Source organism: Microcebus murinus, chromosome 11 (genome assembly GCF_040939455.1).
Source record: "Microcebus murinus isolate Inina chromosome 11, M.murinus_Inina_mat1.0, whole genome shotgun sequence".
NCBI classification, from domain to species: Eukaryota; Metazoa; Chordata; class Mammalia; order Primates; family Cheirogaleidae; genus Microcebus; species Microcebus murinus.
The window spans coordinates 102,730,307-102,750,841 of record NC_134114.1 but is presented as its reverse complement, the minus strand read 5'-3'; the positions used below and the strand labels follow the sequence as shown (position 1 = coordinate 102,750,841).

Below are 20,535 nucleotides of genomic sequence, written 5' to 3'. Positions count from 1 at the left end.
CCAAGCAGCCTGTGGAAGAAGCCACTTGCCGTGCCACCCCGGGAACAGGACTGCAGGCCCCGGCCCTTCCCACCTCCTCCTCCTCCTCCTCCTCCTCCCCCCCGCCCCGCCCCCACAGGGCACAGGGCTCAGAGACACCTCAGACTCTTGCTACCCAAAGTGCAAAGGGCATCAGTTGCTCCTCCAACCCCCCCCCCCCCCGCCCAGCAGACCACGTTGTCCAGCCAGCCCCCGGGCCTCCCTGGGGTGCCCAGCACAAAAGTGCAGACACCCACCGGACCCTCAGTCTCAGTTTTCGGAGGTTTTTGCCACTCTAAGGACCCGCAGGCCAGCTGGGCCTTCGGGCAGGACAGAGAGCCCCGGAATCCGACGTGGAGAGCTGCGTGTACGTCCCCATCAGGAGGCGGTCCCCACCTCCGCGGCTCTCCCCTTGCGGGGAGCGGCAGCCCAGCCGGCAGCCGCAGGGCCTCAGGGAAGACACCAGGCTGGGCCCCCGCGGCACAGCGGGGGCACGTCCCCCGCACTCACGCGACTTAGGGACGGCTGCTGGAGACTGCTGCGGCCACCCTGCTGCCGGGTTTCCGGAGGGCTTCCTGGAAGCAGCGTCCACACCAAGCCCTTGGAAGGCCCAGGCGACGGAGGAGCCGGTCAGGCAGGGGCCGAGGACGGTGAGAGGCCGGGCGGGAAGGAGCGTGTCAGGCAGGGGCAGAGGACGGTGACCGGCCGGGCGGGGAGGAGCCGGTCAGGCGGGGGCCCAGGACAGTGACGGGCCTGGCCGGGGAGGAGTGCGTCAGGCAGGGGCAGAGGAGACGGGCTGGGTAAGGGTTAGGGTTACAGTTAGGGCACAATTCACAATCCCAAAGACGTGGAAGCGACCCGAGTGCCCATCCATCCAGGAGTGCATCAATAAAATGTGGCGCGTGGACACCACGGAGTGCCATTCGGCTGTGAGGAGCAGCGGTGAGAGGGCGCCTCTCGTGTTCTCCTGGCCAGAGCTGGAACCCGTTCCAGTAAGCCAAGTATCCCAAGAATGAACACACGAGCACCACGTGAGCGCGCTCACCAGCAAATTGGTACGAACGGATGGACGCCTAAGTGGACAGAGAGGAATCACCTTCATCGGGTGGGTGTTGGGCGGGCGGGTGGGGGGAGGGGAGGGGCATACACATCCATTAGGCATGGGGTGGGTGCGCACCGACTGGGGGATGGGCGCACTTGAAGCTCTGACCCGAGGGGGGAGGCTTGGAGAGGGCAAGGCACCCGACCTTAACATTGGTACCCCCACAATACGCTGGAACAACATGAGAGGTATATGAATAAGAACACAGGGGGGGCCGGGCGCGGTGGCTCACGCCTGTAATCCTAGCTCTCTGGGAGGCCGAGGCGGGCGGATTGCTCCAGGTCAGGAGTTCGAAACCAGCCTGAGCAAGAGCGAGACCCCGTCTCTACTAAAAATAGAAAGAAATTAATTGGCCAACTAATATATATAGAAAAACACAGCCGGGCGTGGTGGTGCATGCCTGTAGTCCCAACTACTCGGGAGGCTGAGGCAGCAGGATTGCTTGAGCCCGGAGATTGAGGTTGCTGTGAGCTAGGCTGACGCCATGGCACTCACTCTAGCCTGGGCAGCAAAACGAGACTCTGTCTCAAAAAAAAAAAAAAAAGAACACAGGGGGGAGGGCGGCACGGGCAACACATGTCACCTGAATACTTGTACTCCCATCATCTGCTTGAAAAGAGAGAGAAAAGAAAATGCAATCCTAGAGGTAAGAGACACTTTTTAAAAATAATGAATCCGAAGAGAAAAGTAAAAGGAGGCCTGTGGAGCAGGTCTGGGTGTGACTCCGGATCCCCCAACATCAGGTGCCACCACCAAAGATTCCTGCGTGTAGCCCATAGAACCCCAAAAGCAACGGGACGAGTTCTGGTCACATACTCCCTCAAAATGACATCCTGGCCTTCTTCTGGAACTCCCTCCCCTCTCAGACTCTCAAGGTTTCCTCCAGTGTGTCGGTTCCCACAGAGCAGACCTTTGGTCTGAGACCTGACAGTCCAGATGCCACGCATGCTGCCGCGTGGCGGCGGTGTCGCGGCTTGGGACAAGAGGAGGCCCCACGGTGCGGGCTGGGGCGCCAGGCACCGCGCGGGCGCTGAGGGTGGGGGTGACCCCCACCCCGGGCCGCCGCCTCGCTCCAAGAAAGGGGACAGAACAAGAGGCAAGAAAAAAAAAAAAAAAAGCAGCAGCCTGTGGCACCCGGTATTCCCAGGCGGTCTCCCATCCAAGTACTAACCAGGCCCGACCCTGCTTAGCTTCCGAGACCAGACGAGATCGGGGGCGTTCAGGGTGGTGTGGCCCTAGACGGCGGCGGAGGGCGCCCCTGCCCCGCTCGAGAAGCCGAGCCTCTCTGGGCTTCCCCGCCGCCGCCTCCCGCCCCAGGCCCCGCGCCGGGCGGGGCCGGGCCGGCCGGGTCCCGCGGGCTCCCAGGGACGGGGGTGATGGGCGGGGCGGGGCGGGGCGGGGTGGGGGGCTGTCTCTCTATACACACACACACACACTCACACTCACTCACACTCACACAAGATGCGCCTCCACGGCTGGACTCGCCAAGGTGGAGCCCTCCCAGCCCCCCTCGTCTCCTCGCCCGGCCTCCTTCACCTACCCGCTGCCCACCCCCAGCGCGTCGCTGCCGCTGACTGCGCACGCGCGGGACGCTCGCCCTTTGACCCCAGCCAGGGGCCGCCCTCCCCCACAACCCCTTTCAGCTGCGCCCCCCCCTCGCCCTGTGGGTGGGCTGCCGCCTATTCCCCCGGGCCAGGGCTGGGGCACAGCCAGTGTATGGGGCGTCTCTCTCTGGGGATGTGTCCCATGGGTGGGGTGGGGTGGCGTGGTTTGGGGGGCGCTGAAGAAATCAGTCCCCTCCATCTCCTACCTCTGGAAAACGCCCAAGCCCGTGGAGAACTGCCGGCACCGCTTCGTGGGGGCCGGGACCCTCCTCCGTGTCCTCCTGTGGCCCAGTCCAAGGGGCCTGGGCCTGGCCGGGGCTGCTTTGGACCCCGACCACCCTGGCGTGTGGACTCGCTAAAAATCAGCTATTAGATATTGGATTCCAGCTTCCTGGAGGTCATTTCACTAATGAGTGCACCGGAAAGAGTTTCCTAATCCATCTGTGAGGGTGGCAACTGAAGGAGAATTTTAAAGCTGACAGAATAGGCGAGGGAAGGCATAGGAGATTTCCACACCCAGCAAGGAAGACTTTCCCGAAATGGAAGAAAGAAACGAGCAAACAGAGACACCGGTAGCCCGCCCGGAAAAGAGTCTGCCCCCGAGAGAAAGCACCCTGACCAGGTTCACCCGTGGGTGGGTGGCGAGCTAGCGGCATTCAGAAGAGCGAGGCCCGCAGTCTGTGCGGAAGACACCTGCACTCGGGTGTGTGTGGCGGCGCGATTCCCAAGCAGCTCTAGATGTTAAACCAAGGAGAAGCCAGGGAGTTCCCAACGCCCCAGGTGTCCTCAGCCCACGACTGGCTGCTGTGGGAATGCGAAGCCCGGCTCCTTGTCTCAGAGCGGGGTTCCCAGGAGGATCAGGCTGAAGCTGGGACTTGGCCTCAAAGTGTCCCCTCGCATGGCCACCCCCTTCCCCTTCCTGCTCCTCTACTCCTGGTGCCCCTCCATCCAGGGGCCAGACCTTAAAGAGTCACCGCAAGAGAATCCTGGTCCCAAAGGAGCCTTCTGGGGGACCGGTGCTGAGAGAGGTTGTGGGCATGGCCCGCTGGGGCTCTGCCCGACCCAGGGCTGAGAGATGCCACCTCCCAGCTCTGGGTCCCTGCAGGAAGTGTTGGCAAGCACAGGGCCGGTCCTCCAAAGGCCCAGGTGCAGGGAGCCCAGGCCAAGCAGCCTGTGGAAGAAGCCACTTGCCGTGCCACCCCGGGAACAGGACTGCAGGCCCCGGCCCTTCCCACCTCCTCCTCCTCCTCCTCCTCCTCCCCCCCCGCCCCGCCCCCACAGGGCACAGGGCTCAGAGACACCTCAGACTCTTGCTACCCAAAGTGCAAAGGGCATCAGTTGCTCCTCCAACCCCCCCCCCCCCCGCCCAGCAGACCACGTTGTCCAGCCAGCCCCCGGGCCTCCCTGGGGTGCCCAGCACAAAAGTGCAGACACCCACCGGACCCTCAGTCTCAGTTTTCGGAGGTTTTTGCCACTCTAAGGACCCGCAGGCCAGCTGGGCCTTCGGGCAGGACAGAGAGCCCCGGAATCCGACGTGGAGAGCTGCGTGTACGTCCCCATCAGGAGGCGGTCCCCACCTCCGCGGCTCTCCCCTTGCGGGGAGCGGCAGCCCAGCCGGCAGCCGCAGGGCCTCAGGGAAGACACCAGGCTGGGCCCCCGCGGCACAGCGGGGGCACGTCCCCCGCACTCACGCGACTTAGGGACGGCTGCTGGAGACTGCTGCGGCCACCCTGCTGCCGGGTTTCTGGAGGGCTTCCTGGAAGCAGCGTCCACACCAAGCCCTTGGAAGGCCCAGGCGACGGAGGAGCCGGTCAGGCAGGGGCCGAGGACGGTGAGAGGCCGGGCGGGAAGGAGCGTGTCAGGCAGGGGCAGAGGACGGTGACCGGCCGGGCGGGGAGGAGCCGGTCAGGCGGGGGCCCAGGACAGTGACGGGCCTGGCCGGGGAGGAGTGCGTCAGGCAGGGGCAGAGGAGACGGGCTGGGTAAGGGTTAGGGTTACAGTTAGGGCACAATTCACAATCCCAAAGACGTGGAAGCGACCCGAGTGCCCATCCATCCAGGAGTGCATCAATAAAATGTGGCGCGTGGACACCACGGAGTGCCATTCGGCTGTGAGGAGCAGCGGTGAGAGGGCGCCTCTCGTGTTCTCCTGGCCAGAGCTGGAACCCGTTCCAGGAAGCCAAGTATCCCAAGAATGGACACACGAGCACCACGTGAGCGCGCTCACCAGCAAATTGGTACGAACGGATGGACGCCTAAGTGGACAGAGAGGAATCACCTTCATCGGGTGGGTGTCGGGCGGGCGGGTGGGGGGAGGGGAGGGGCATACACATCCATTAGGCATGGGGTGGGTGCGCACCGACTGGGGGATGGGCGCACTTGAAGCTCTGACCCGAGGGGGGAGGCTTGGAGAGGGCAAGGCACCCGACCTTAACATTGGTACCCCCACAATACGCTGGAACAACATGAGAGGTATATGAATAAGAACACAGGGGGGGCCGGGCGCGGTGGCTCACGCCTGTAATCCTAGCTCTCTGGGAGGCCGAGGCGGGCGGATTGCTCCAGGTCAGGAGTTCGAAACCAGCCTGAGCAAGAGCGAGACCCCGTCTCTACTAAAAATAGAAAGAAATTAATTGGCCAACTAATATATATAGAAAAACACAGCCGGGCGTGGTGGTGCATGCCTGTAGTCCCAACTACTCGGGAGGCTGAGGCAGCAGGATTGCTTGAGCCCGGAGATTGAGGTTGCTGTGAGCTAGGCTGACGCCATGGCACTCACTCTAGCCTGGGCAGCAAAACGAGACTCTGTCTCAAAAAAAAAAAAAAAAGAACACAGGGGGGAGGGCGGCACGGGCAACACATGTCACCTGAATACTTGTACTCCCATCATCTGCTTGAAAAGAGAGAGAAAAGAAAATGCAATCCTAGAGGTAAGAGACACTTTTTAAAAATAATGAATCCGAAGAGAAAAGTAAAAGGAGGCCTGTGGAGCAGGTCTGGGTGTGACTCCGGATCCCCCAACATCAGGTGCCACCACCAAAGATTCCTGCGTGTAGCCCATAGAACCCCAAAAGCAACGGGACGAGTTCTGGTCACATACTCCCTCAAAATGACATCCTGGCCTTCTTCTGGAACTCCCTCCCCTCTCAGACTCTCAAGGTTTCCTCCAGCGTGTCGGTTCCCACAGAGCAGACCTTTGGTCTGAGACCTGACAGTCCAGATGCCACGCATGCTGCCGCGTGGCGGCGGTGTCGCGGCTTGGGACAAGAGGAGGCCCCACGGTGCGGGCTGGGGCGCCAGGCACCGCGCGGGCGCTGAGGGTGGGGGTGACCCCCACCCCGGGCCGCCGCCTCGCTCCCAGAAAGGGGACAGAACAAGAGGCAAGAAAAAAAAAAAAAAAAAAAGCAGCAGCCTGTGGCACCCGGTATTCCCAGGCGGTCTCCCATCCAAGTACTAACCAGGCCCGACCCTGCTTAGCTTCCGAGACCAGACGAGATCGGGGGCGTTCAGGGTGGTGTGGCCCTAGACGGCGGCGGAGGGCGCCCCTGCCCCGCTCGAGAAGCCGAGCCTCTCTGCGCTTCCCCGCCGCCGCCTCCCGCCCCAGGCCCCGCGCCGGGCGGGGCCGGGCCGGCCGGGTCCCGCGGGCTGCCAGGGACGGGGGTGATGGGCGGGGCGGGGCGGGGGGCTGTCTCTCTATACACACACACACACACTCACACTCACTCACACTCACACAAGATGCGCCTCCACGGCTGGACTCGCCAAGGTGGAGCCCTCCCAGCCCCCCTCGTCTCCTCGCCCGGCCTCCTTCACCTACCCGCTGCCCACCCCCAGCGCGTCGCTGCCGCTGACTGCGCACGCGCGGGACGCTCGCCCTTTGACCCCAGCCAGGGGCCGCCCTCCCCCACAACCCCTTTCAGCTGCGCCCCCCCTCGCCCTGTGGGTGGGCTGCCGCCTATTCCCCCGGGCCAGGGCTGGGGCACAGCCAGTGTATGGGGCGTGTCTCTCTGGGGATGTGTCCCATGGGTGGGGTGGGGTGGCGTGGTTTGGGGGGCGCTGAAGAAATCAGTCCCCTCCATCTCCTACCTCTGGAAAACGCCCAAGCCCGTGGAGAACTGCCGGCACCGCTTCGTGGGGGCCGGGACCCTCCTCCGTGTCCTCCTGTGGCCCAGTCCAAGGGGCCTGGGCCTGGCCGGGGCTGCTTTGGACCCCGACCACCCTGGCGTGTGGACTCGCTAAAAATCGGCCATTAGATATTGGATTCCAGCTTCCTGGAGGTCATTTCACTAATGAGTGCACCGGAAAGAGTTTCCTAATCCATCTGTGAGGGTGGCAACTGAAGGAGAATTTTAAAGCTGACAGAATAGGCGAGGGAAGGCATAGGAGATTTCCACACCCAGCAAGGAAGACTTTCCCGAAATGGAAGAAAGAAACGAGCAAACAGAGACACCGGTAGCCCGCCCGGAAAAGAGTCTGCCCCTGAGAGAAAGCACCCTGACCAGGTTCACCCGTGGGTGGGTGGCGAGCTAGCGGCATTCAGAAGAGCGAGGCCCGCAGTCTGTGCGGAAGACACCTGCACTCGGGTGTGTGTGGCGGCGCGATTCCCAAGCAGCTCTAGATGTTAAACTAATGAGGAGAAGCCAGGGAGTTCCCAACGCCCCAGGTGTCCTCAGCCCACGACTGGCTGCTGTGGGAATGCGAAGCCCGGCTCCTTGTCTCAGAGCGGGGTTCCCAGGAGGATCAGGCTGAAGCTGGGACTTGGCCTCAAAGTGTCCCCTCGCATGGCCACCCCCTTCCCCTTCCTGCTCCTCTACTCCTGGTGCCCCTCCATCCAGGGGCCAGACCTTAAAGAGTCACCGCAAGAGAATCCTGGTCCCAAAGGAGCCTTCTGGGGGACCGGTGCTGAGAGAGGTTGTGGGCATGGCCCGCTGGGGCTCTGCCCGACCCAGGGCTGAGAGATGCCACCTCCCAGCTCTGGGTCCCTGCAGGAAGTGTTGGCAAGCACAGGGCCGGTCCTCCAAAGGCCCAGGTGCAGGGAGCCCAGGCCAAGCAGCCTGTGGAAGAAGCCACTTGCCGTGCCACCCCGGGAACAGGACTGCAGGCCCCGGCCCTTCCCACCTCCTCCTCCTCCTCCTCCTCCTCCCCCCCGCCCCGCCCCCACAGGGCACAGGGCTCAGAGACACCTCAGACTCTTGCTACCCAAAGTGCAAAGGGCATCAGTTGCTCCTCCAACCCCCCCCCCCCCCCCCCCGCCCAGCAGACCACGTTGTCCAGCCAGCCCCCGGGCCTCCCTGGGGTGCCCAGCACAAAAGTGCAGACACCCACCGGACCCTCAGTCTCAGTTTTCGGAGGTTTTTGCCACTCTAAGGACCCGCAGGCCAGCTGGGCCTTCGGGCAGGACAGAGAGCCCCGGAATCCGACGTGGAGAGCTGCGTGTACGTCCCCATCAGGAGGCGGTCCCCACCTCCGCGGCTCTCCCCTTGCGGGGAGCGGCAGCCCAGCCGGCAGCCGCAGGGCCTCAGGGAAGACACCAGGCTGGGCCCCCGCGGCACAGCGGGGGCACGTCCCCCGCACTCACGCGACTTAGGGACGGCTGCTGGAGACTGCTGCGGCCACCCTGCTGCCGGGTTTCCGGAGGGCTTCCTGGAAGCAGCGTCCACACCAAGCCCTTGGAAGGCCCAGGCGACGGAGGAGCCGGTCAGGCAGGGGCCGAGGACGGTGAGAGGCCGGGCGGGAAGGAGCGTGTCAGGCAGGGGCAGAGGACGGTGACCGGCCGGGCGGGGAGGAGCCGGTCAGGCGGGGGCCCAGGACAGTGACGGGCCTGGCCGGGGAGGAGTGCGTCAGGCAGGGGCAGAGGAGACGGGCTGGGTAAGGGTTAGGGTTACAGTTAGGGCACAATTCACAATCCCAAAGACGTGGAAGCGACCCGAGTGCCCATCCATCCAGGAGTGCATCAATAAAATGTGGCTCGTGGACACCACGGAGTGCCATTCGGCTGTGAGGAGCAGCGGTGAGAGGGCGCCTCTCGTGTTCTCCTGGCCAGAGCTGGAACCCGTTCCAGGAAGCCAAGTATCCCAAGAATGGACACACGAGCACCACGTGAGCACGCTCACCAGCAAATTGGTACGAACGGATGGACGCCTAAGTGGACAGAGAGGAATCACCTTCATCGGGTGGGTGTCGGGCGGGCGGGTGGGGGGAGGGGAGGGGCATACACATCCATTAGGCATGGGGTGGGTGCGCACCGACTGGGGGATGGGCGCACTTGAAGCTCTGACCCGAGGGGGGAGGCTTGGAGAGGGCAAGGCACCCGACCTTAACATTGGTACCCCCACAATACGCTGGAACAACATGAGAGGTATATGAATAAGAACACAGGGGGGGCCGGGCGCGGTGGCTCACGCCTGTAATCCTAGCTCTCTGGGAGGCCGAGGCGGGCGGATTGCTCCAGGTCAGGAGTTCGAAACCAGCCTGAGCAAGAGCGAGACCCCGTCTCTACTAAAAATAGAAAGAAATTAATTGGCCAACTAATATATATAAAAAAACACAGCCGGGCGTGGTGGTGCATGCCTGTAGTCCCAACTACTCGGGAGGCTGAGGCAGCAGGATTGCTTGAGCCCGGAGATTGAGGTTGCTGTGAGCTAGGCTGACGCCATGGCACTCACTCTAGCCTGGGCAGCAAAACGAGACTCTGTCTCAAAAAAAAAAAAAAAAGAACACAGGGGGGAGGGCGGCACGGGCAACACATGTCACCTGAATACTTGTACTCCCATCATCTGCTTGAAAAGAGAGAGAAAAGAAAATGCAATCCTAGAGGTAAGAGACACTTTTTAAAAATAATGAATCCGAAGAGAAAAGTAAAAGGAGGCCTGTGGAGCAGGTCTGGGTGTGACTCCGGATCCCCCAACATCAGGTGCCACCACCAAAGATTCCTGCGTGTAGCCCATAGAACCCCAAAAGCAACGGGACGAGTTCTGGTCACATACTCCCTCAAAATGACATCCTGGCCTTCTTCTGGAACTCCCTCCCCTCTCAGACTCTCAAGGTTTCCTCCAGCGTGTCGGTTCCCACAGAGCAGACCTTTGGTCTGAGACCTGACAGTCCAGATGCCACGCATGCTGCCGCGTGGCGGCGGTGTCGCGGCTTGGGACAAGAGGAGGCCCCACGGTGCGGGCTGGGGCGCCAGGCACCGCGCGGGCGCTGAGGGTGGGGGTGACCCCCACCCCGGGCCGCCGCCTCGCTCCAAGAAAGGGGACAGAACAAGAGGCAAGAAAAAAAAAAAAAAAAGCAGCAGCCTGTGGCACCCGGTATTCCCAGGCGGTCTCCCATCCAAGTACTAACCAGGCCCGACCCTGCTTAGCTTCCGAGACCAGACGAGATCGGGGGCGTTCAGGGTGGTGTGGCCCTAGACGGCGGCGGAGGGCGCCCCTGCCCCGCTCGAGAAGCCGAGCCTCTCTGGGCTTCCCCGCCGCCGCCTCCCGCCCCAGGCCCCGCGCCGGGCGGGGCCGGGCCGGCCGGGTCCCGCGGGCTCCCAGGGACGGGGGTGATGGGCGGGGCGGGGCGGGGCGGGGTGGGGGGCTGTCTCTCTATACACACACACACACACTCACACTCACTCACACTCACACAAGATGCGCCTCCACGGCTGGACTCGCCAAGGTGGAGCCCTCCCAGCCCCCCTCGTCTCCTCGCCCGGCCTCCTTCACCTACCCGCTGCCCACCCCCAGCGCGTCGCTGCCGCTGACTGCGCACGCGCGGGACGCTCGCCCTTTGACCCCAGCCAGGGGCCGCCCTCCCCCACAACCCCTTTCAGCTGCGCCCCCCCCTCGCCCTGTGGGTGGGCTGCCGCCTATTCCCCCGGGCCAGGGCTGGGGCACAGCCAGTGTATGGGGCGTCTCTCTCTGGGGATGTGTCCCATGGGTGGGGTGGGGTGGCGTGGTTTGGGGGGCGCTGAAGAAATCAGTCCCCTCCATCTCCTACCTCTGGAAAACGCCCAAGCCCGTGGAGAACTGCCGGCACCGCTTCGTGGGGGCCGGGACCCTCCTCCGTGTCCTCCTGTGGCCCAGTCCAAGGGGCCTGGGCCTGGCCGGGGCTGCTTTGGACCCCGACCACCCTGGCGTGTGGACTCGCTAAAAATCAGCTATTAGATATTGGATTCCAGCTTCCTGGAGGTCATTTCACTAATGAGTGCACCGGAAAGAGTTTCCTAATCCATCTGTGAGGGTGGCAACTGAAGGAGAATTTTAAAGCTGACAGAATAGGCGAGGGAAGGCATAGGAGATTTCCACACCCAGCAAGGAAGACTTTCCCGAAATGGAAGAAAGAAACGAGCAAACAGAGACACCGGTAGCCCGCCCGGAAAAGAGTCTGCCCCCGAGAGAAAGCACCCTGACCAGGTTCACCCGTGGGTGGGTGGCGAGCTAGCGGCATTCAGAAGAGCGAGGCCCGCAGTCTGTGCGGAAGACACCTGCACTCGGGTGTGTGTGGCGGCGCGATTCACAAGCAGCTCTAGATGTTAAACCAAGGAGAAGCCAGGGAGTTCCCAACGCCCCAGGTGTCCTCAGCCCACGACTGGCTGCTGTGGGAATGCGAAGCCCGGCTCCTTGTCTCAGAGCGGGGTTCCCAGGAGGATCAGGCTGAAGCTGGGACTTGGCCTCAAAGTGTCCCCTCGCATGGCCACCCCCTTCCCCTTCCTGCTCCTCTACTCCTGGTGCCCCTCCATCCAGGGGCCAGACCTTAAAGAGTCACCGCAAGAGAATCCTGGTCCCAAAGGAGCCTTCTGGGGGACCGGTGCTGAGAGAGGTTGTGGGCATGGCCCGCTGGGGCTCTGCCCGACCCAGGGCTGAGAGATGCCACCTCCCAGCTCTGGGTCCCTGCAGGAAGTGTTGGCAAGCACAGGGCCGGTCCTCCAAAGGCCCAGGTGCAGGGAGCCCAGGCCAAGCAGCCTGTGGAAGAAGCCACTTGCCGTGCCACCCCGGGAACAGGACTGCAGGCCCCGGCCCTTCCCACCTCCTCCTCCTCCTCCTCCTCCTCCCCCCCGCCCCGCCCCCACAGGGCACAGGGCTCAGAGACACCTCAGACTCTTGCTACCCAAAGTGCAAAGGGCATCAGTTGCTCCTCCAACCCCCCCCCCCCCCCCGCCCAGCAGACCACGTTGTCCAGCCAGCCCCCGGGCCTCCCTGGGGTGCCCAGCACAAAAGTGCAGACACCCACCGGACCCTCAGTCTCAGTTTTCGGAGGTTTTTGCCACTCTAAGGACCCGCAGGCCAGCTGGGCCTTCGGGCAGGACAGAGAGCCCCGGAATCCGACGTGGAGAGCTGCGTGTACGTCCCCATCAGGAGGCGGTCCCCACCTCCGCGGCTCTCCCCTTGCGGGGAGCGGCAGCCCAGCCGGCAGCCGCAGGGCCTCAGGGAAGACACCAGGCTGGGCCCCCGCGGCACAGCGGGGGCACGTCCCCCGCACTCACGCGACTTAGGGACGGCTGCTGGAGACTGCTGCGGCCACCCTGCTGCCGGGTTTCTGGAGGGCTTCCTGGAAGCAGCGTCCACACCAAGCCCTTGGAAGGCCCAGGCGACGGAGGAGCCGGTCAGGCAGGGGCCGAGGACGGTGAGAGGCCGGGCGGGAAGGAGCGTGTCAGGCAGGGGCAGAGGACGGTGACCGGCCGGGCGGGGAGGAGCCGGTCAGGCGGGGGCCCAGGACAGTGACGGGCCTGGCCGGGGAGGAGTGCGTCAGGCAGGGGCAGAGGAGACGGGCTGGGTAAGGGTTAGGGTTACAGTTAGGGCACAATTCACAATCCCAAAGACGTGGAAGCGACCCGAGTGCCCATCCATCCAGGAGTGCATCAATAAAATGTGGCTCGTGGACACCACGGAGTGCCATTCGGCTGTGAGGAGCAGCGGTGAGAGGGCGCCTCTCGTGTTCTCCTGGCCAGAGCTGGAACCCGTTCCAGGAAGCCAAGTATCCCAAGAATGGACACACGAGCACCACGTGAGCGCGCTCACCAGCAAATTGGTACGAACGGATGGACGCCTAAGTGGACAGAGAGGAATCACCTTCATCGGGTGGGTGTCGGGCGGGCGGGTGGGGGGAGGGGAGGGGCATACACATCCATTAGGCATGGGGTGGGTGCGCACCGACTGGGGGATGGGCGCACTTGAAGCTCTGACCCGAGGGGGGAGGCTTGGAGAGGGCAAGGCACCCGACCTTAACATTGGTACCCCCACAATACGCTGGAACAACATGAGAGGTATATGAATAAGAACACAGGGGGGGCCGGGCGCGGTGGCTCACGCCTGTAATCCTAGCTCTCTGGGAGGCCGAGGCGGGCGGATTGCTCCAGGTCAGGAGTTCGAAACCAGCCTGAGCAAGAGCGAGACCCCGTCTCTACTAAAAATAGAAAGAAATTAATTGGCCAACTAATATATATAAAAAAACACAGCCGGGCGTGGTGGTGCATGCCTGTAGTCCCAACTACTCGGGAGGCTGAGGCAGCAGGATTGCTTGAGCCCGGAGATTGAGGTTGCTGTGAGCTAGGCTGACGCCATGGCACTCACTCTAGCCTGGGCAGCAAAACGAGACTCTGTCTCAAAAAAAAAAAAAAAAGAACACAGGGGGGAGGGCGGCACGGGCAACACATGTCACCTGAATACTTGTACTCCCATCATCTGCTTGAAAAGAGAGAGAAAAGAAAATGCAATCCTAGAGGTAAGAGACACTTTTTAAAAATAATGAATCCGAAGAGAAAAGTAAAAGGAGGCCTGTGGAGCAGGTCTGGGTGTGACTCCGGATCCCCCAACATCAGGTGCCACCACCAAAGATTCCTGCGTGTAGCCCATAGAACCCCAAAAGCAACGGGACGAGTTCTGGTCACATACTCCCTCAAAATGACATCCTGGCCTTCTTCTGGAACTCCCTCCCCTCTCAGACTCTCAAGGTTTCCTCCAGTGTGTCGGTTCCCACAGAGCAGACCTTTGGTCTGAGACCTGACAGTCCAGATGCCACGCATGCTGCCGCGTGGCGGCGGTGTCGCGGCTTGGGACAAGAGGAGGCCCCACGGTGCGGGCTGGGGCGCCAGGCACCGCGCGGGCGCTGAGGGTGGGGGTGACCCCCACCCCGGGCCGCCGCCTCGCTCCAAGAAAGGGGACAGAACAAGAGGCAAGAAAAAAAAAAAAAAAAGCAGCAGCCTGTGGCACCCGGTATTCCCAGGCGGTCTCCCATCCAAGTACTAACCAGGCCCGACCCTGCTTAGCTTCCGAGACCAGACGAGATCGGGGGCGTTCAGGGTGGTGTGGCCCTAGACGGCGGCGGAGGGCGCCCCTGCCCCGCTCGAGAAGCCGAGCCTCTCTGGGCTTCCCCGCCGCCGCCTCCCGCCCCAGGCCCCGCGCCGGGCGGGGCCGGGCCGGCCGGGTCCCGCGGGCTCCCAGGGACGGGGGTGATGGGCGGGGCGGGGCGGGGCGGGGTGGGGGGCTGTCTCTCTATACACACACACACACACTCACACTCACTCACACTCACACAAGATGCGCCTCCACGGCTGGACTCGCCAAGGTGGAGCCCTCCCAGCCCCCCTCGTCTCCTCGCCCGGCCTCCTTCACCTACCCGCTGCCCACCCCCAGCGCGTCGCTGCCGCTGACTGCGCACGCGCGGGACGCTCGCCCTTTGACCCCAGCCAGGGGCCGCCCTCCCCCACAACCCCTTTCAGCTGCGCCCCCCCCTCGCCCTGTGGGTGGGCTGCCGCCTATTCCCCCGGGCCAGGGCTGGGGCACAGCCAGTGTATGGGGCGTCTCTCTCTGGGGATGTGTCCCATGGGTGGGGTGGGGTGGCGTGGTTTGGGGGGCGCTGAAGAAATCAGTCCCCTCCATCTCCTACCTCTGGAAAACGCCCAAGCCCGTGGAGAACTGCCGGTACCGCTTCGTGGGGGCCGGGACCCTCCTCCGTGTCCTCCTGTGGCCCAGTCCAAGGGGCCTGGGCCTGGCCGGGGCTGCTTTGGACCCCGACCACCCTGGCGTGTGGACTCGCTAAAAATCAGCTATTAGATATTGGATTCCAGCTTCCTGGAGGTCATTTCACTAATGAGTGCACCGGAAAGAGTTTCCTAATCCATCTGTGAGGGTGGCAACTGAAGGAGAATTTTAAAGCTGACAGAATAGGCGAGGGAAGGCATAGGAGATTTCCACACCCAGCAAGGAAGACTTTCCCGAAATGGAAGAAAGAAACGAGCAAACAGAGACACCGGTAGCCCGCCCGGAAAAGAGTCTGCCCCCGAGAGAAAGCACCCTGACCAGGTTCACCCGTGGGTGGGTGGCGAGCTAGCGGCATTCAGAAGAGCGAGGCCCGCAGTCTGTGCGGAAGACACCTGCACTCGGGTGTGTGTGGCGGCGCGATTCCCAAGCAGCTCTAGATGTTAAACCAAGGAGAAGCCAGGGAGTTCCCAACGCCCCAGGTGTCCTCAGCCCACGACTGGCTGCTGTGGGAATGCGAAGCCCGGCTCCTTGTCTCAGAGCGGGGTTCCCAGGAGGATCAGGCTGAAGCTGGGACTTGGCCTCAAAGTGTCCCCTCGCATGGCCACCCCCTTCCCCTTCCTGCTCCTCTACTCCTGGTGCCCCTCCATCCAGGGGCCAGACCTTAAAGAGTCACCGCAAGAGAATCCTGGTCCCAAAGGAGCCTTCTGGGGGACCGGTGCTGAGAGAGGTTGTGGGCATGGCCCGCTGGGGCTCTGCCCGACCCAGGGCTGAGAGATGCCACCTCCCAGCTCTGGGTCCCTGCAGGAAGTGTTGGCAAGCACAGGGCCGGTCCTCCAAAGGCCCAGGTGCAGGGAGCCCAGGCCAAGCAGCCTGTGGAAGAAGCCACTTGCCGTGCCACCCCGGGAACAGGACTGCAGGCCCCGGCCCTTCCCACCTCCTCCTCCTCCTCCTCCTCCTCCCCCCCCGCCCCGCCCCCACAGGGCACAGGGCTCAGAGACACCTCAGACTCTTGCTACCCAAAGTGCAAAGGGCATCAGTTGCTCCTCCAACCCCCCCCCCCGCCCAGCAGACCACGTTGTCCAGCCAGCCCCCGGGCCTCCCTGGGGTGCCCAGCACAAAAGTGCAGACACCCACCGGACCCTCAGTCTCAGTTTTCGGAGGTTTTTGCCACTCTAAGGACCCGCAGGCCAGCTGGGCCTTCGGGCAGGACAGAGAGCCCCGGAATCCGACGTGGAGAGCTGCGTGTACGTCCCCATCAGGAGGCGGTCCCCACCTCCGCGGCTCTCCCCTTGCGGGGAGCGGCAGCCCAGCCGGCAGCCGCAGGGCCTCAGGGAAGACACCAGGCTGGGCCCCCGCGGCACAGCGGGGGCACGTCCCCCGCACTCACGCGACTTAGGGACGGCTGCTGGAGACTGCTGCGGCCACCCTGCTGCCGGGTTTCTGGAGGGCTTCCTGGAAGCAGCGTCCACACCAAGCCCTTGGAAGGCCCAGGCGACGGAGGAGCCGGTCAGGCAGGGGCCGAGGACGGTGAGAGGCCGGGCGGGAAGGAGCGTGTCAGGCAGGGGCAGAGGACGGTGACCGGCCGGGCGGGGAGGAGCCGGTCAGGCGGGGGCCCAGGACAGTGACGGGCCTGGCCGGGGAGGAGTGCGTCAGGCAGGGGCAGAGGAGACGGGCTGGGTAAGGGTTAGGGTTACAGTTAGGGCACAATTCACAATCCCAAAGACGTGGAAGCGACCCGAGTGCCCATCCATCCAGGAGTGCATCAATAAAATGTGGCGCGTGGACACCACGGAGTGCCATTCGGCTGTGAGGAGCAGCGGTGAGAGGGCGCCTCTCGTGTTCTCCTGGCCAGAGCTGGAACCCGTTCCAGGAAGCCAAGTATCCCAAGAATGGACACACGAGCACCACGTGAGCGCGCTCACCAGCAAATTGGTACGAACGGATGGACGCCTAAGTGGACAGAGAGGAATCACCTTCATCGGGTGGGTGTCGGGCGGGCGGGTGGGGGGAGGGGAGGGGCATACACATCCATTAGGCATGGGGTGGGTGCGCACCGACTGGGGGATGGGCGCACTTGAAGCTCTGACCCGAGGGGGGAGGCTTGGAGAGGGCAAGGCACCCGACCTTAACATTGGTACCCCCACAATACGCTGGAACAACATGAGAGGTATATGAATAAGAACACAGGGGGGGCCGGGCGCGGTGGCTCACGCCTGTAATCCTAGCTCTCTGGGAGGCCGAGGCGGGCGGATTGCTCCAGGTCAGGAGTTCGAAACCAGCCTGAGCAAGAGCGAGACCCCGTCTCTACTAAAAATAGAAAGAAATTAATTGGCCAACTAATATATATAGAAAAACACAGCCGGGCGTGGTGGTGCATGCCTGTAGTCCCAACTACTCGGGAGGCTGAGGCAGCAGGATTGCTTGAGCCCGGAGATTGAGGTTGCTGTGAGCTAGGCTGACGCCATGGCACTCACTCTAGCCTGGGCAGCAAAACGAGACTCTGTCTCAAAAAAAAAAAAAAAAGAACACAGGGGGGAGGGCGGCACGGGCAACACATGTCACCTGAATACTTGTACTCCCATCATCTGCTTGAAAAGAGAGAGAAAAGAAAATGCAATCCTAGAGGTAAGAGACACTTTTTAAAAATAATGAATCCGAAGAGAAAAGTAAAAGGAGGCCTGTGGAGCAGGTCTGGGTGTGACTCCGGATCCCCCAACATCAGGTGCCACCACCAAAGATTCCTGCGTGTAGCCCATAGAACCCCAAAAGCAACGGGACGAGTTCTGGTCACATACTCCCTCAAAATGACATCCTGGCCTTCTTCTGGAACTCCCTCCCCTCTCAGACTCTCAAGGTTTCCTCCAGCGTGTCGGTTCCCACAGAGCAGACCTTTGGTCTGAGACCTGACAGTCCAGATGCCACGCATGCTGCCGCGTGGCGGCGGTGTCGCGGCTTGGGACAAGAGGAGGCCCCACGGTGCGGGCTGGGGCGCCAGGCACCGCGCGGGCGCTGAGGGTGGGGGTGACCCCCACCCCGGGCCGCCGCCTCGCTCCCAGAAAGGGGACAGAACAAGAGGCAAGAAAAAAAAAAAAAAAAAAAGCAGCAGCCTGTGGCACCCGGTATTCCCAGGCGGTCTCCCATCCAAGTACTAACCAGGCCCGACCCTGCTTAGCTTCCGAGACCAGACGAGATCGGGGGCGTTCAGGGTGGTGTGGCCCTAGACGGCGGCGGAGGGCGCCCCTGCCCCGCTCGAGAAGCCGAGCCTCTCTGCGCTTCCCCGCCGCCGCCTCCCGCCCCAGGCCCCGCGCCGGGCGGGGCCGGGCCGGCCGGGTCCCGCGGGCTGCCAGGGACGGGGGTGATGGGCGGGGCGGGGCGGGGGGCTGTCTCTCTATACACACACACACACACTCACACTCACTCACACTCACACAAGATGCGCCTCCACGGCTGGACTCGCCAAGGTGGAGCCCTCCCAGCCCCCCTCGTCTCCTCGCCCGGCCTCCTTCACCTACCCGCTGCCCACCCCCAGCGCGTCGCTGCCGCTGACTGCGCACGCGCGGGACGCTCGCCCTTTGACCCCAGCCAGGGGCCGCCCTCCCCCACAACCCCTTTCAGCTGCGCCCCCCCTCGCCCTGTGGGTGGGCTGCCGCCTATTCCCCCGGGCCAGGGCTGGGGCACAGCCAGTGTATGGGGCGTGTCTCTCTGGGGATGTGTCCCATGGGTGGGGTGGGGTGGCGTGGTTTGGGGGGCGCTGAAGAAATCAGTCCCCTCCATCTCCTACCTCTGGAAAACGCCCAAGCCCGTGGAGAACTGCCGGCACCGCTTCGTGGGGGCCGGGACCCTCCTCCGTGTCCTCCTGTGGCCCAGTCCAAGGGGCCTGGGCCTGGCCGGGGCTGCTTTGGACCCCGACCACCCTGGCGTGTGGACTCGCTAAAAATCGGCCATTAGATATTGGATTCCAGCTTCCTGGAGGTCATTTCACTAATGAGTGCACCGGAAAGAGTTTCCTAATCCATCTGTGAGGGTGGCAACTGAAGGAGAATTTTAAAGCTGACAGAATAGGCGAGGGAAGGCATAGGAGATTTCCACACCCAGCAAGGAAGACTTTCCCGAAATGGAAGAAAGAAACGAGCAAACAGAGACACCGGTAGCCCGCCCGGAAAAGAGTCTGCCCCTGAGAGAAAGCACCCTGACCAGGTTCACCCGTGGGTGGGTGGCGAGCTAGCGGCATTCAGAAGAGCGAGGCCCGCAGTCTGTGCGGAAGACACCTGCACTCGGGTGTGTGTGGCGGCGCGATTCCCAAGCAGCTCTAGATGTTAAACTAATGAGGAGAAGCCAGGGAGTTCCCAACGCCCCAGGTGTCCTCAGCCCACGACTGGCTGCTGTGGGAATGCGAAGCCCGGCTCCTTGTCTCAGAGCGGGGTTCCCAGGAGGATCAGGCTGAAGCTGGGACTTGGCCTCAAAGTGTCCCCTCGCATGGCCACCCCCTTCCCCTTCCTGCTCCTCTACTCCTGGTGCCCCTCCATCCAGGGGCCAGACCTTAAAGAGTCACCGCAAGAGAATCCTGGTCCCAAAGGAGCCTTCTGGGGGACCGGTGCTGAGAGAGGTTGTGGGCATGGCCCGCTGGGGCTCTGCCCGACCCAGGGCTGAGAGATGCCACCTCCCAGCTCTGGGTCCCTGCAGGAAGTGTTGGCAAGCACAGGGCCGGTCCTCCAAAGGCCCAGGTGCAGGGAGCCCAGGCCAAGCAGCCTGTGGAAGAAGCCACTTGCCGTGCCACCCCGGGAACAGGACTGCAGGCCCCGGCCCTTCCCACCTCCTCCTCCTCCTCCTCCTCCTCCCCCCCCGCCCCGCCCCCACAGGGCACAGGGCTCAGAGACACCTCAGACTCTTGCTACCCAAAGTGCAAAGGGCATCAGTTGCTCCTCCAACCCCCCCCCCCCCGCCCAGCAGACCACGTTGTCCAGCCAGCCCCCGGGCCTCCCTGGGGTGCCCAGCACAAAAGTGCAGACACCCACCGGACCCTCAGTCTCAGTTTTCGGAGGTTTTTGCCACTCTAAGGACCCGCAGGCCAGCTGGGCCTTCGGGCAGGACAGAGAGCCCCGGAATCTGACGTGGAGAGCTGCGTGTACGTCCCCATCAGGAGGCGGTCCCCACCTCCGCGGCTCTCCCCTTGCGGGGAGCGGCAGCCCAGCCGGCAGCCGCAGGGCCTCAGGGAAGACACCAGGCTGGGCCCCCGCGGCACAGCGGGGGCACGTCCCCCGCACTCACGCGACTTAGGGACGGCTGCTGGAGACTGCTGCGGCCACCCTGCTGCCGGGTTTCTGGAGGGCTTCCTGGAAGCAGCGTCCACACCAAGCCCTTGGAAGGCCCAGGCGACGGAGGAGCCGGTCAGGCAGGGGCCGAGGACGGTGAGAGGCCGGGCGGGAAGGAGCGTGTCAGGCAGGGGCAGAGGACGGTGACCGGCCGGGCGGGGAGGAGCCGGTCAGGCGGGGGCCCAGGACAGTGACGGGCCTGGCCGGGGAGGAGTGCGTCAGGCAGGGGCAGAGGAGACGGGCTGGGTAAGGGTTAGGGTTACAGTTAGGGCACAATTCACAATCCCAAAGACGTGGAAGCGACCCGAGTGCCCATCCATCCAGGAGTGCATCAATAAAATGTGGCGCGTGGACACCACGGAGTGCCATTCGGCTGTGAGGAGCAGCGGTGAGAGGGCGCCTCTCGTGTTCTCCTGGCCAGAGCTGGAACCCGTTCCAGGAAGCCAAGTATCCCAAGAATGGACACACGAGCACCACGTGAGCGCGCTCACCAGCAAATTGGTACGAACGGATGGACGCCTAAGTGGACAGAGAGGA

General features: G+C 63.3%; 5 non-coding genes across 5 annotated transcripts; all 5 read right to left on the bottom strand.

Annotated features, from left to right (window-relative positions):
* Positions 1-2,242: 2,242 nt before the first annotated feature.
* Positions 2,243-2,361, bottom strand: LOC142873915 (5S ribosomal RNA). Its single transcript, XR_012921888.1, has one exon. It is a non-coding gene; the product is annotated as a 5S ribosomal RNA (ribosomal RNA).
* Positions 2,362-6,132: 3,771 nt separating this feature from the next.
* On the bottom strand, positions 6,133-6,251 carry LOC142873914 (5S ribosomal RNA). The gene has a single exon (XR_012921887.1). It is a non-coding gene; the product is annotated as a 5S ribosomal RNA (ribosomal RNA).
* A 3,764-nt stretch (positions 6,252-10,015) lies between these two features.
* On the bottom strand, positions 10,016-10,134 carry LOC142873913 (5S ribosomal RNA). Its single transcript, XR_012921886.1, has one exon. It is a non-coding gene; the product is annotated as a 5S ribosomal RNA (ribosomal RNA).
* A 3,769-nt stretch (positions 10,135-13,903) lies between these two features.
* LOC142873911 (5S ribosomal RNA) lies at positions 13,904-14,022 on the bottom strand. The gene has a single exon (XR_012921884.1). It is a non-coding gene; the product is annotated as a 5S ribosomal RNA (ribosomal RNA).
* Positions 14,023-17,790: 3,768 nt separating this feature from the next.
* On the bottom strand, positions 17,791-17,909 carry LOC142873910 (5S ribosomal RNA). The gene has a single exon (XR_012921883.1). It is a non-coding gene; the product is annotated as a 5S ribosomal RNA (ribosomal RNA).
* Positions 17,910-20,535: the final 2,626 nt, after the last annotated feature.